This window comes from Rana temporaria (genome assembly GCF_905171775.1).
Source record: "Rana temporaria chromosome 2 unlocalized genomic scaffold, aRanTem1.1 chr2r, whole genome shotgun sequence".
In the NCBI taxonomy this organism is placed as follows: domain Eukaryota; kingdom Metazoa; phylum Chordata; class Amphibia; order Anura; family Ranidae; genus Rana; species Rana temporaria.
The window spans coordinates 22,193-34,411 of NW_024404420.1; the positions used below are offsets into that span (position 1 = coordinate 22,193).

The 12,219-nt window shown below is 49.2% G+C and overlaps 1 protein-coding gene across 2 annotated transcripts in view; it reads left to right on the forward strand.

Moving 5' to 3' along the window:
- Positions 1–12,219, forward strand: part of CBS (cystathionine beta-synthase) — a 54,713-nt gene that overhangs the window by 14,836 nt on the left and 27,658 nt on the right. The gene's annotated exons all lie outside the window — the stretch shown is intronic.

The following is a 12,219-nucleotide window of genomic DNA, read 5'->3' on the forward strand; positions in this document are numbered from 1 at the left end:
TCCACTTTCACCCGGTCAGGATTGCTGATCACATAGACACTCAATGATTAACCACTCTGTACACACGGCGAGCTATATATACACTGCGAGGAGCGGCAGAGGGGACACGCAGCACACGTAGTCTGAGATATATATAGAAAAGAATGCAGCGTGGGGTCCCGGTGATATCTATAGATCATGTGATAGAGAAGGATGCAGCGTGGGGCCCCAGTGATATCTATAGATCATGTGATAGAGAAGGACGTAGTGCCGGGTCCCGGTGATATCTTTAGATCCTGTGATAGAGAAGGACGTAGTGCCGGGTCCCGGTGATATCTATAGATCATGTGATGGACGCAGTGCCGGGTCCCGGTGATATCTATAGATCCTGTGATAGAGAAGGACGTAGTGCCGGGTCCCGGTGATATCTATAGATCCTATGATAGAGAAGGACGTAGTGCCGGGTCCCGGTGATATCTATAGATCATGTGATAGAGAAGGACGTAGTGCCGGGTCCCGGATATCTATAGATCATGTGATAGAGAAGGACGCAGTGCTGGGTCCCGGTGATATCTATAGATCATGTGATAGAGAAGGACGTAGTGCCGGGTCCCGGTGATATCTATAGATCATGTGATGGAGAAGGACGTAGTGCCGGGTCCCGGTGATATCTATAGATCATGTGATAGAGAAGGACGTAGTGCCGGGTCCCGGTGATATCTATAGATCATGTGATAGAGAAGGACGTAGTGCCGGGTCCCGGTGATATCTATAGATCATGTGATGGAGAAGGACGTAGCGCCGGGTCCCGGTGATATCTATAGATCATGTGATAGAGAAGGACGTTGTGCCGGGTCCCGGTGATATCTATAGATCATGTGATAGAGAAGGACGTAGTGCCGGGTCCCGGTGATATCTATAGATCATGTGATAGAGAAGGACGTAGTGCCGGGTCCCGGTGATATCTATAGATCATGTGATAGAGAAGGACGTAGTGCCGGGTCCCGGTGATATCTATAGATCATGTGATAGAGAAGGACGTAGTGCCGGGTCCCGGTGATATCTATAGATCATGTGATAGAGAAGGACGTAGTGCCGGGTCCCGGTGATATCTATAGATCATGTGATAGAGAAGAACGTAGTGCGGGTCCCGGTGATATCTATAGATCATGTGATAGAGAAGGACGTAGTGCCGGGTCCCAGTGATATCTATAGATCATGTGATAGAGAAGGACGTAGTGCCGGGTCCCGGTGATATCTATAGATCATGTGATAGAGAAGGACGTAGTGCCGGGTCCCGGTGATATCTATAGATCATGTGATAGAGAAGGACGTAGTGCCGGGTCCCGGTGATATCTATAGATCATGTGATAGAGAATGATGTAGTGCCGGGTCCCGGTGATATCTATAGATCATGTGATAGAGAAGGACGTAGTGCCGGGTCCCAGTGATATCTATAGATCATGTGATGGACGTAGTGCCGGGTCCCGGTGATATCTATAGATCATGTGATGGACGCAGTGCCGGGTCCCGTGATATCTATAGATCATGTGATAGAGAAGGACGTAGTGCCGGGTCCCGGTGATATCTATAGATCATGTGATAGAGAAGGACGTAGTGCCGGGTCCCGGTGATATCTATAGATCATGTGATAGAGAAGAACGTAGTGCCGGGTCCCGGTGATATCTATAGATCATGTAATAGAGAAGGACGTAGTGCCGGGTCCCAGTGATATCTATAGATCATGTGATAGAGAAGGACGTAGTGCCGGGTCCCGGTGATATCTATAGATCATGTGATGGAGAAGGACGTAGTGCCGGGTCCCGGTGATATCTATAGATCATGTGATAGAGAAGGACGTAGTGCCGGGTCCCGGTGATATCTATAGATCATGTGATGGAGAAGGACGTAGTGCCGGGTCCCGGTGATATCTATAGATCATGTGATAGAGAAGGACGCAGTGCCGGGTCCCGGTGATATCTATAGATCATGTGATAGAGAAGGACGCAGTGCCGGGTCCCGGTGATATCTATAGATCATGTGATGGAGAAGGATGTAGTGCCGGGTCCCGGTGATATCTATAGATCATGTGATAGAGAAGGACGTAGTGCCGGGTCCCGGTGATATCTATAGATCATGTGATAGAGAAGGACGTAGTGCCGGGTCCCGGTGATATCTATAGATCATGTGATAGAGAAGGACGTAGTGCCGGGTCCCGGTGATATCTATAGATCATGTGATGGAGAAGGACGTAGTGCCGGGTCCCGGTGATATCTATAGATCATGTGATAGAGAAGGATGTAGTGCCGGGTCCCGGTGATATCTATAGATCATGTGATAGAGAAGGACGTAGTGCTGGGTCCCGGTGATATCTATAGATCATGTGATAGAGAAGGACGTAGTGCTGGGTCCCGGTGATATCTATAGATCATGTGATAGAGAAGGACGTAGTGCTGGGTCCCGGTGATATCTATAGATCATGTGATAGAGAAGGACGTAGTGCCGGGTCCCGGTGATATCTATAGATCATGTGATAGAGGAGGACATAGTGCCGGGTCCCGGATATCTATAGATCATGTGATAGAGAAGGACGTAGTGCTGGGTCCCGGTGATATCTATAGATCATGTGATAGAGAAGGACGTAGTGCCGGGTCCCGGTGATATCTATAGATCATGTGATAGAGAAGGACGTAGTGCCGGGTCCCGGTGATATCTATAGATCATGTGATAGAGAAGGACGTAGTGCCGGGTCCCGGTGATATCTATAGATCCTATGATAGAGAAGGACGTAGTGCCGGATCCCGGTGATATCTATAGATCATGTGATAGAGAAGGACGCAGTGCCGGATCCCGGTGATATCTATAGATCATGTGATGGAGAAGGACGTAGTGCCGGGTCCCGGTGATATCTATAGATCATGTGATAGAGAAGGACGTAGTGCCGGATCCCGGTGATATCTATAGATCATGTGATAGAGAAGGACGTAGTGCCGGATCCCGGTGATATCTATAGATCATGTGATAGAGAAGGACGTAGTGCCGGGTCCCGGTGATATCTATAGATCATGTGATAGAGGAGGACGTAGTGCCGGGTCCCGGTGATATCTATAGATCCTATGATAGAGAAGGACGTAGTGCCGGGTCCCGGTGATATCTATAGATCATGTGATGGAGAAGGACGTAGTGCCAGGTCCCGGTGATATCTATAGATCATGTGATAGAGAAGGACGTAGTGCCGGGTCCCGGTGATATCTATAGATCATGTGATAGAGAAGGACGTAGTGCCGGGTCCTGGTGATATCTATAGATCATGTGATGGAGGAGGACGTAGTGCCGGGTCCCGGTGATATCTATAGATCATGTGATAGAGAAGGACGTAGTGCCGGGTCCCGGTGATATCTATAGATCATGTGATAGAGAAGGACGTAGTGCCGGGTCCCGGTGATATCTATAGATCATGTGATGGAGAAGGACGCAGTGCCGGGTCCCAGTGATATCTATAGATCATGTGATAGAGAAGGACGTAGTGCCGGGTCCCGGTGATATCTATAGATCATGTGATAGAGAAGGACGTAGTGCCGGGTCCCGGTGATATCTATAGATCATGTGATAGAGAAGGATGTAGTGCCGGTTCCCGGTGATATCTATAGATCATGTGATAGAGAAGGATGTAGTGCCGGGTCCCGGTGATGTCTATAGATCATGTGATAGAGAAGGACGTAGTGCCGGGTCCCGGTGATATCTATAGATCCTATGATAGAGAAGGACGTAGTGCCGGGTCCCGGTGATATCTATAGATCATGTGATAGAGAAGGACGTAGTGCTGGGTCCCGGTGATATCTATAGATCATGTGATAGAGAAGGACGTAGTGCTGGGTCCCGGTGATATCTATAGATCATGTGATAGAGAAGGATGTAGTGCTGGGTCCCCGGTGATATCTATAGATCATGTGATAGAGAAGGACGTAGTGCTGGGTCCCGGTGATATCTATAGATCATGTGATAGAGAAGGACGTAGTGCCAGGTCCCAGTGATATCTATAGATCATGTGATAGAGAAGGACGTAGTGCCGGGTCCCGGTGATATCTATAGATCATGTGATAGAGAAGGACGTAGTGCCGGGTCCCGGTGATATCTATAGATCATGTGATAGAGAAGGACGTAGTGCCGGGTCCCGGTGATATCTATAGATCCTATGATAGAGAAGGACGTAGTGCCGGATCCCGGTGATATCTATAGATCATGTGATAGAGAAGGACGCAGTGCCGGATCCCGGTGATATCTATAGATCATGTGATGGAGAAGGACGTAGTGCCGGGTCCCGGTGATATCTATAGATCATGTGATAGAGAAGGACGTAGTGCCGGGTCCCGGTGATATCTATAGATCATGTGATAGAGAAGGACGTAGTGCCGGTTCCCGGTGATATCTATAGATCATGTGATAGAGAAGGACGTAGTGCCGGATCCCGGTGATATCTATAGATCATGTGATAGAGAAGGACGCAGTGCCGGATCCCGGTGATATCTATAGATCATGTGATGGAGGAGGACGTAGTGCCGGATCCCGGTGATATCTATAGATCATGTGATAGAGAAGGACGCAGTGCCGGATCCCGGTGATATCTATAGATCATGTGATGGACGCAGTGCCGGGTCCCGGTGATATCTATAGATCCTATGATAGAGAAGGACGTAGTGCCGGGTCCCGGTGATATCTATAGATCATGTGATGGAGAAGGACGTAGTGCCAGGTCCCGGTGATATCTATAGATCATGTGATAGAGAAGGACGTAGTGCCGGGTCCCGGTGATATCTATAGATCATGTGATAGAGAAGGACGTAGTGCCGGGTCCTGGTGATATCTATAGATCATGTGATGGAGGAGGACGTAGTGCCGGGTCCCGGTGATATCTATAGATCATGTGATGGAGAAGGACGTAGTGCCGGGTCCCGGTGATATCTATAGATCATGTGATAGAGAAGGACGTAGTGCCGGGTCCCGGTGATATCTATAGATCATGTGATGGAGAAGGACGCAGTGCCGGGTCCCGGTGATATCTATAGATCATGTGATAGAGAAGGACGTAGTGCCGGGTCCCGGTGATATCTATAGATCATGTGATGGAGAAGGACGTAGTGCCGGGTCCCGGTGATATCTATAGCTCATGTGATGGAGAAGGACGCAGTGCTGGGTCCCGGTGATATCTATAGATCATGTGATGGAGAAGGACGTAGTGCCGGGTCCCGGTGATATCTATAGATCATGTGATGGAGAAGGACGATGTAGTGCCGGGTCCCGGTGATATCTATAGATCATGTGATAGAGAAGGACTTAGTGCCGGGTCCCGGTGATATCTATAGATCATGTGATAGAGAAGGACGTAGTGCCGGGTCCCGGTGATATCTATAGATCATGTGATGGAGAAGGACGTAGTGCCGGGTCCCGGTGATATCTATAGATCATGTGATGGAGGAGGAGGAGGACGCAGTGCCGGGTCCCGGTGATATCTATAGATCATGTGATGGAGAAGGACGTAGTGCCGGGTCCCGGTGATATCTATAGATCATGTGATAGAGAAGGACGTAGTGCCGGGTCCCGGTGATATCTATAGATCATGTGATAGAGGAGGACGTAGTGCCGGGTCCCGGTGATATCTATAGATCATGTGATAGAGAAGGACGTAGTGCCGGGTCCCGGTGATATCTATAGATCATGTGATAGAGAAGGACGCAGTGCCGGGTCCCGGTGATATCTATAGATCATGTGATAGAGAAGGACGTAGTGCCGGGTCCCGGTGATATCTATAGATCATGTGATAGAGAAGGACGTAGTGCCGGGTCCCGGTGATATCTATAGATCATGTGATGGAGAAGGACGGAGGGCCGGGTCCTGGTGATATCTATAGATCATGTGATGGAGGAGGACGCAGTGCTGGGTCCCGGTGATATCTATAGATCATGTGATAGAGAAGGACGTAGTGCCGGGTCCCGGTGATATCTATAGATCATGTGATGGAGGAGGATGCAGTGCCGGGTCCCGGTGATATCTATAGATCATGTGATAGAGAAGGACGTAGTGCCGGGTCCCGTGATATCTATAGATCATGTGATAGAGAAGGACGTAGTGCCGGGTCCCGTGATATCTATAGATCATGTGATAGAGAAGGACGCAGTGCTGGGTCCCGGTGATATCTATAGATCATGTGATAGAGAATGATGTAGTGCCGGGTCCCGGTGATATCTATAGATCATGTGATAGAGAAGGATGTAGTGCTGGGTCCCGGTGATATCTATAGATCATGTGATAGAGAAGGATGTAGTGCTGGGTCCCAGTGATATCTATAGATCATGTGATAGAGAAGGACGTAGTGCCGGGTCCCGGTGATATCTATAGATCCTGTGATAGAGAAGGACGTAGTGCCGGGTCCCGGTGATATCTATAGATCATGTGATAGAGAAGGACGTAGTGCCGGGTCCCGGTGATATCTATAGATCATGTGATAGAGAAGGACGTAGTGCCGGGTCCCGGTGATATCTATAGATCATGTGATAGAGAAGGATGTAGTGCTGGGTCCCGGTGATATCTATAGATCATGTGATAGAGAAGGGAAGTAGTGCCGGGTCCCGGTGATATCTATAGATCATGTGATAGAGAAGGACGTAGTGCCGGGTCCCAGTGATATCTATAGATCATGTGATAGAGAAGGACGTAGTGCCGGGTCCCGGTGATATCTATAGATCCTATGATAGAGAAGGACGTAGTGCCGGGTCCCGGTGATATCTATAGATCATGTGATAGAGAAGGATGTAGTGCTGGGTCCCCGGTGATATCTATAGATCATGTGATAGAGAAGGACGTAGTGCTGGGTCCCGGTGATATCTATAGATCATGTGATAGAGAAGGACGCAGTGCCGGATCCCGGTGATATCTATAGATCATGTGATGGAGAAGGACGCAGTGCCGGGTCCCGGTGATATCTTTAGATCATGTGATAGAGAAGGACGTAGTGCCGGATCCCGGTGATATCTATAGATCATGTGATAGAGAAGGACGCAGTGCCGGATCCCGGTGATATCTATAGATCATGTGATAGAGAAGGACGTAGTGCCGGGTCCCGGTGATATCTATAGATCATGTGATAGAGAAGGACGTAGTGCCGGGTCCTGGTGATATCTATAGATCATGTGATAGAGAAGGACGTAGTGCCGGGTCCCAGTGATATCTATAGATCATGTGATAGAGAAGGACGTAGTGCCAGGTCCCAGTGATATCTATAGATCATGTGATAGAGAAGGACGTAGTGCCGGGTCCCGGTGATATCTATAGATCATGTGATAGAGAAGGACGTAGTGCCGGGTCCCGGTGATATCTATAGATCCTATGATAGAGAAGGACGTAGTGCCGGATCCCGGTGATATCTATAGATCATGTGATAGAGAAGGACGCAGTGCCGGATCCCGGTGATATCTATAGATCATGTGATAGAGAAGGACGTTGTGCCGGGTCCCGGTGATATCTATAGATCATGTGATAGAGAAGGACGTTGTGCCGGGTCCCGGTGATATCTATAGCTCATGTGATAGAGAAGGACGCAGTGCTGGGTCCCGGTGATATCTATAGATCATGTGATGGAGAAGGACGTAGTGCCGGGTCCCAGTGATATCTATAGATCATGTGATAGAGAAGGACGTAGTGCCGGGTCCCGGTGATATCTATAGATCATGTGATAGAGAAGGACGTAGTGCCGGGTCCCGGTGATATCTATAGATCATGTGATAGAGAAGGACGTAGTGCCGGGTCCCGGTGATATCTATAGATCATGTGATAGAGAAGGATGTAGTGCCGGGTCCCGGTGATATCTATAGATCATGTGATGGAGAAGGACTTGGTGCCGGGTCCCGGTGATATCTATATCTCTTATGATAGAGAAGGATGTAGTGCCGGGTCCCGGTGATATCTATAGATCCTATGATAGAGGAGGAGGTCGCAGTCCCGGTGATATCTATAGATCATGTGATGGAGGAGGAGGACGTAGTGCCGGGTCCCGGTGATATCTATAGATCATGTGATAGAGAAGGACGTAGTGCTGGGTCCCGGTGATATCTATAGATCATGTGATAGAGAAGGACGTAGTGCCGGGTCCCGGTGATATCTATAGATCATGTGATGGAGAAGGACGCAGTGCCGGGTCCCGGTGATATCTATAGATCATGTGATAGAGAAGGATGTAGTGCCGGGTCCCGGTGATATCTATAGATCATGTGATAGAGAAGGACGTAGTGCCGGGTCCCGGTGATATCTATAGATCATGTGATGGAGAAGGACGTAGTGCCGGGTCCCGGTGATATCTATAGATCATGTGATAGAGAAGGACGTAGTGCCGGGTCCCGGTGATATCTATAGATCATGTGATGGACGTAGTGCCGGGTCCCGGTGATATCTATAGATCATGTGATAGAGAAGGACGTAGTGCCGGGTCCCGGTGATATCTATAGATCATGTGATGGAGGAGGACGTAGTGCCGGGTCCCGGTGATATCTATAGATCATGTGATAGAGAAGGACGTAGTGCCGGGTCCCGGTGATATCTATAGATCATGTGATGGACGTAGTGCCGGGTCCCGGTGATATCTATAGATCATGTGATAGAGAAGGACGTAGTGCCGGGTCCCGGTGATATCTATAGATCATGTGATAGAGAAGGACGATGCAGGGCCAGGTCCCGGTGATATCTATAGATCCTATGATAGAGAAGGACGTAGTGCCGGGTCCCGGTGATATCTATAGATCATGTGATAGAGAAGGACGTAGTGCCGGGTCCCGGTGATATCTATAGATCATGTGATAGAGAAGGACCTAGTGCCGGGTCCCGGTGATATCTATAGATCATGTGATAGAGAAGGATGTAGTGCCGGGTCCCGGTGATATCTATAGATCATGTGATGGAGAAGGACTTGGTGCCGGGTCCCGGTGATATCTATAGATCTTATGATAGAGAAGGATGTAGTGCCGGGTCCCGGTGATATCTATAGATCCTATGATAGAGGAGGAGGTCGCAGTCCCGGTGATATCTATAGATCATGTGATGGAGGAGGAGGACGTAGTGCCGGGTCCCGGTGATATCTATAGATCATGTGATAGAGAAGGACGTAGTGCCGGGTCCCGGTGATATCTATAGATCATGTGATAGAGAAGGACGTAGTGCTGGGTCCCGGTGATATCTATAGATCCTATGATAGAGAAGGACGTAGTGCCGGGTCCCGTGATATCTATAGATCATGTGATAGAGAAGGACGTAGTGCCGGGTCCCGGTGATATCTATAGATCATGTGATAGAGGAGGATGCAGTGCCGGGTCCCGGTGATATCTATAGATCATGTGATAGAGAAGGACGTAGTGCCGGGTCCCGGTGATATCTATAGATCATGTGATAGAGGAGGATGCAGTGCTGGGTCCCGGTGATATCTATAGATCATGTGATAGAGAAGGACGATGCAGGGCCGGGTCCCGGTGATATCTATAGATCATGTGATGGAGGAGGAGGACGTAGTGCCGGGTCCCGGTGATATCTATAGATCATGTGATAGAGAAGGACGTAGTGCCGGGTCCCGGTGATATCTATAGATCATGTGATAGAGAAGGACGCAGTGCCGGGTCCTGGTGATATCTATAGATCATGTGATAGAGAAGGACGTAGTGCCGGGTCCCGGTGATATCTATAGATCATGTGATAGAGAAGGACGATGCAGTGCCGGGTCCCAGTGATATCTATAGATCATGTGATGGAGAAGGACGTAGTGCCGGGTCCCGGTGATATCTATAGATCATGTGATAGAGAAGGACGTAGTGCCGGGTCCCAGTGATATCTATAGATCATGTGATGGAGAAGGACGTAGTGCCGGGTCCCGGTGATATCTATAGATCATGTGATAGAGAAGGACGTAGTGCCGGGTCCCGGTGATATCTATAGATCATGTGATAGAGAAGGACGATGCAGTGCCGGGTCCCGGTGATATCTATAGATCATGTGATAGAGAAGGACGTAGTGCCGGGTCCCGGTGATATCTATAGATCATGTGATAGAGAAGGACGATGCAGTGCCGGGTCCCGGTGATATCTATAGATCATGTGATAGAGAAGGACGTAGTGCCGGGTCCCGGTGATATCTATAGATCATGTGATAGAGGAGGATGCAGTGCCGGGTCCCGGTGATATCTATAGATCCTATGATAGAGAAGGACGTAGTGCCGGGTCCCGGTGATATCTATAGATCATGTGATAGAGAAGGACGTAGTGCCGGGTCCCGGTGATATCTATAGATCATGTGATGGAGAAGGACGTAGTGCCGGGTCCCGGTGATATCTATAGATCATGTGATGGAGGAGGAGGACGTAGTGCCGGGTCCCGGTGATATCTATAGATCATGTGATGGAGAAGGTCGTAGTGCCAGGTCCCGGTGATATCTATAGATCCTATGATAGAGAAGGACGTAGGGCCGGGTCCCGGTGATATCTATAGATCATGTGATAGAGAAGGACGTAGTGCCGGGTCCCGGTGATATCTATAGATCATGTGATAGAGAAGGACGTAGTGCCGGGTCCCGATTCCCGGTGATATCTATAGATCATGTGATAGAGAAGGACGTAGTGCCGGGTCCCGGTGATATCTATAGATCATGTGATAGAGAAGGACGTAGTGCCGGGTCCCGGTGATATCTATAGATCATGTGATAGAGAAGGACGTAGTGCCGGGTCCCGGTGATATCTATAGATCATGTGATAGAGAAGGATGTAGTGCCGGGTCCCAGTGATATCTATAGATCATGTGATAGAGAAGGACGTAGTGCCAGGTCCCGGTGATATCTATAGATCCTATGATAGAGAAGGACGTAGTGCCGGGTCCCGGTGATATCTATAGATCATGTGATAGAGAAGGACATAGTGCCGGGTCCCGGTGATATCTATAGATCATGTGATAGAGAAGGACGTAGTGCCGGGTCCCGGTGATATCTATAGATCATGTGATAGAGAAGGACGTAGTTCCAGGGTCCCGGTGATATCTATAGATCATGTGATAGAGAAGGACGTAGTGCCGGGTCCCGGTGATATCTATAGATCATGTGATGGAGAAGGACGTAGTGCCGGGTCCCGGTGATATCTTTAGATCCTGTGATAGAGAAGGACGTAGTGCCGGGTCCCGGTGATATCTATAGATCATGTGATAGAGAAGGACGTAGTGCCGGGTCCCGGTGATATCTATAGATCATGTGATAGAGAAGGACGTAGTGCCGGGTCCCGTGATATCTATAGATCATGTGATGGAGAAGCACGTAGTGCCGGGTCCCGGTGATATCTATAGATCATGTGATAGAGAAGGACGATGCAGGGCCAGGTCCCAGTGATATCTATAGATCCTATGATAGAGAAGAACGTAGTGCCGGGTCCCGGTGATATCTATAGATCATGTGATAGAGAAGGACGTAGTGCCGGGACCCGGTGATATCTATAGATCATGTGATAGAGAAGGACGTAGTGCCGGGTCCCGGTGATATCTATAGATCATGTGATGGAGAAGGACGTAGTGCCGGGTCCCGGTGATATCTATAGATCATGTGATAGAGAAGGACGCAGTGCCGGGTCCCGGTGATATCTATAGATCATGTGATAGAGAAGGACGCAGTGCCGGGTCCCGGTGATATCTATAGATCATGTGATGGAGAAGGATGTAGTGCCGGGTCCCGGTGATATCTATAGATCATGTGATAGAGAAGGACGTAGTGCCGGGTCCCGGTGATATCTATAGATCATGTGATAGAGAAGGACGCAGTGCCGGGTCCCGGTGATATCTATAGATCATGTGATAGAGAAGGACGCAGTGCCGGGTCCCGGTGATATCTATAGATCATGTGATGGAGAAGGATGTAGTGCCGGGTCCCGGTGATATCTATAGATCATGTGATAGAGAAGGACGTAGTGCCGGGTCCCGGTGATATCTATAGATCATGTGATAGAGAAGGATGTAGTGCCGGGTCCCGGTGATATCTATAGATCATGTGATGGAGAAGGACGTAGTGCCGGGTCCCGGTGATATCTATAGATCATGTGATGGAGAAGGACGTAGTGCCGGGTCCCGGTGATATCTATAGATCATGTGATGGAGAAGGACGCTGTGCCGGGTCCCGGTGATATCTATAGATCATGTGATGGAGAAGGACGTAGTGCCGGGTCCCGGTGATATC